The sequence below is a fragment of the Coregonus clupeaformis genome, chromosome 29 (assembly GCF_020615455.1).
Source record: "Coregonus clupeaformis isolate EN_2021a chromosome 29, ASM2061545v1, whole genome shotgun sequence".
NCBI classification, from domain to species: Eukaryota; Metazoa; Chordata; class Actinopteri; order Salmoniformes; family Salmonidae; genus Coregonus; species Coregonus clupeaformis.
The window spans coordinates 55800170-55804199 of record NC_059220.1 but is presented as its reverse complement, the minus strand read 5'-3'; positions in this window follow the sequence as shown (position 1 = coordinate 55804199).

Here is a 4030-nt window from a genome sequence, read left to right as displayed (position 1 = left end):
ATGTTCAGTGTGCTGCGTGGCTATATTGACGAAAAACAGATTCCATGGGATCGAATGGTGGGCTTTTGCACAGATGGGCCTCTGCACTCTAGTTATGAATGTGTCTCCATCTGCCATATGGACGCATTGTATGATACACCGAGCGCAACTGGCGGCAAAAGAGCTAAGCACAGAGCTCTGAGATATACTGCAGCAGGTAACTTCGATTGTAAACTACATCAAAACACATCCACTGCGCGCATGCCTGTTCGCAAAACTACTGTATGTAAAGATATGGGATCAGAGCATGACAATGTTTTATTTCACACTGAGGCTTGGTGGTTATCTAAGGGAAGTTTTGGAAAGATTTTTCGCATTGAGAGAGGAACTGTTATTCACAATGGATGAAAAAAATAAACAAACTTGGTTGACTTTGTTTAATGAAAATAAAAAGTGTCTCCTTGCCTATGTAACAGACATATTTGGGAAACTGAACAAACTGAACGCAAGCATGCAGGGGAAATACAAAAACATTCTACAGATGAGTGACCGTATCAGTGGATTCAGAGGAAATAATTCTTATCGGAGAGAGTCTTCAAAAGCTAACAATGCCCCCTTCCCTCCGCTGTGCATGTTTCTAACAGAAAACAGCATCAGTAAGTTTCCCACACGAGTGATGACTGCTCACCTCCAATGTTTGGAAGAGCACTTGGGGACCTACTTCCCAAAACGTTTGACTGTGATCCTTGCTCAGTTGACATGCCGGTAAGTGAAATCGAATAGCTGATCGAGCTGTCGATCATGTGACCGAATTCTGCAGACAACGCATTCACAGGTTACTACTGAGGAGTTTTCCTTCCTGACTCAAAGGGAAACGCTCCAGTCTCCCTCTGAGCATTATTGCTACGTTTAAAACAACTGGAAACTGGGAATTTGGTCATCCAACTCTGAATTCCAACTCGGGAACTCAGGCCTCTTTCTAGAGCTCTGACTTTCCGACCGGAAGATCACTGACGTCATCATTTGACCTCGTATTTTTCAGAGTTCCCAGTTGTCTTGAAAGCACCATAAAACTCATGGTACCCTTCAGCAGCTCATATCAGTGTGAAGCTGGATTCAGTGCTCTTGTCTGCATTAAAACCAAATATCGATCCAGATTGGATGTGATAGCAGCGATGAGGTGCGCACTGTCGACCATGCCCCCTGACTTTGAGAAGCTCCGACGCGACATGCATCAAGCACACCCATTCCATTAGTGGTGATGAGATAAGAGACTTTATGTCAGACTAATTTGCAATTGACTGTCATAGCCCCACATTAAAAGTATGTGATGGTGAGTTGAGAAGACAATCAGAAATACTGTTATAGCCTCAAATAAAAAAGTTAACATTGGCTGTTAATTACATACAACATTTTCACATGGTTGGGGTCACAAGAATTTTAAGATATCAAAATGGTGTCATGGGCCAGAAAAGTTTGGGAACCCCTGTTCTAAATAAATGTATGCCTACATGTGTCTATATTGTACATTTGATTCAATAAAATGCACATTGGAGTCACATCTCACATGCTGTTCTAAATCAATGTAGGCCTTATATACATGATTTAGCCATGTAGAATAGATGTCTCCAAATCAGACTGGTTTTCTAACACAATATTCAGTTAAACAGAACAGCATTAGGTTTAAAAAAAGTTAAAATTAATTTAACTAGGCAAATTTACAATGACGGCCTACCCCGGCCAATGCTGGGCCAATTGTGCGCCGCTCTATGGGACTCCCAATCACGGCCGGATTGTGATACAGCCTGGAATGGAACCAGGGTCTGAAGTGACACCTCTAGCACTGAGATGCAGTGCCTTAGACCGCTGTTCCACTCGGGAGCTCAAAAGGTCCTGTGCCTTCAGAAAGTATTCATACCGCTTGACTTATTCCACATTTTGTTGTGTGTTACAGCCTTAGTTCAAAATTGATAACTTTTTTCTCCCACCCATCTACACACAAAAGTGAAAACATGTTTTTCGAAATGTATGCAAATGTATTAAATGAAATACAGAAATCTAATTTAAATAGGTATTCACACCCCTGAGTCAATATTTTGTAGAAGCACCTGTGGCATGATTACAGATGTGAGTCTTTCTGGGTAAGCCTCCAAGAGCTTTGCACACCTGGAATGTGCAACATTTGCCCATTATTATTTTCTAAATTCTTCAAGCGCTGTCAAATTGGTTTTGGATTATTGCTAGACAATCATTTTCAGGTCTTGCCATAGATTCTCAAGCAGATTTAAGTCAAAACTGTAACTCTGCCACATTCACAGTCTTCTTGGAAAGCAATTCCAGTGTAGATTTGGCCTTGTGTTTTAGGTCCTTCTGAAAGGTGAATTAATCTCCCAGTGTATGGTGGAAAGCAGTTTTCCTCTAGGATTTTGCCTGTGCTTATGTCACGGTGCTGAGTTAAGGGATGGTAAACGGAGCGCTCGTAGAGTGTCATCCTTTTATTAAACTTATCACACTATACGTTCTCAAAAATAAGCAAAGAGAGACAAGCACCAAGTGACTTACGTGCCGTGAACACAATAGCAGACAAGCGCGAACAATGATCCACACACAGGTGGATGTGAGAGGTGCCTAAATACTATCCCCAATCAGAGACTAACTCTAGACAGCTGTCTCTGATTGGGGATCATCAACCACCCTTCGTATTCATGTGAGGGCTTGACTGTGGTCCTACCACTCCCCCTAGTGGAAAAAAGGCCTACCCACAGTCAAACCTTCACAGTTTAGCTCCATTCCGTAATTTTTTTTGTTGAAAAATTCCCCAGTCCTTAACGATTACAAGCATACCCATAACATGATGCAGCCTCCTCCATGCTTGAAAATATGAAGAGTGGTACTCAGTTATGTGCTGTGTTTGCCCCAAACATAACATTTTGTGTTCAGGACAAGAAGTTAATTGCTTTGGCATATTTTTTAGCAGTATTACTTAAGTGCGTTGTTGTAAACAGGATGCATGTTTTCAAATATTTGTATTCTGAACAGGCTTCCTTCTTTTCACTGTCATTTAGGTTAGCATTGAGGAGTAACTACAATGTTGTTGATCCATCCTCAGTTTTCTCATAACACAACCGTTAAACTCTGTAACTGTTTTAAAATCACCATTGGCCTCACAGTGAAATCCCTGAGCAGTTTCCTTCCTCTCTGGCAACTGAGTTAGGAAGGACACCTGTATCTTTGTAGTGACTGGGTGTATTGATACACCATCCAAAGTGTAATTAATAAATTCACCATGCTGAAAGGAATAATCAGTGTCTGCTTTTTTTTTTTTTTTTACAGATCTACCAATCGGTGCCCTTCTTTGTGAGGCATTGAAAAACCTCCCTGGTCTGTGTGGTTGAATCTGTGCTGGAAATTCACTACTCGATTAAGGGACCTTACAGATAATTGTATGTGTGGGGTACAGAGATGGGGTAGACATTCAAAAATCAAGTTAACCACTATTATTGACCACGGAATGAGTCCATGCAACTTATGCGATTTGTTAAGCACATTTTTACTCCTGAACTTATTTAGGCTTACCATATCAAAGGGGTTGAATACTTATTGACATTTTAGCTTTACATTTTTTATTAATTTCAAAACATTTCTACTAACAAAATTCCACTTTGACATTATGGGGTATTGTGTGTAGATAGATCAGTTACACAAACTCAATTTTATCCATTTTAAATTCAGGCTGTAACACAACAAAATGTGGAAAAAGTAAAGGGGTGTGAATACTTTCTGAAGGCATAACTAGCCACATTACATTTCTCTTCTATAATAATAATAATAATAAATAATTTTGTGGGTGCTTATATTTGCCTAATGTTCCTCCATGGCCCAGTGTAGTGGAAAATCTAAATGACAAGCAGGATATTCATATGTCCCTGCCTTGTTACTGGTAGACCAGAGACTGTCTTAATTAATTTCAGCCACATGTCTATTTGCCTTATTCAAAGGTGGTATATGCTCTATAAAAGCAAATCCGAACGAAGATGACAGAGGGTGTAAT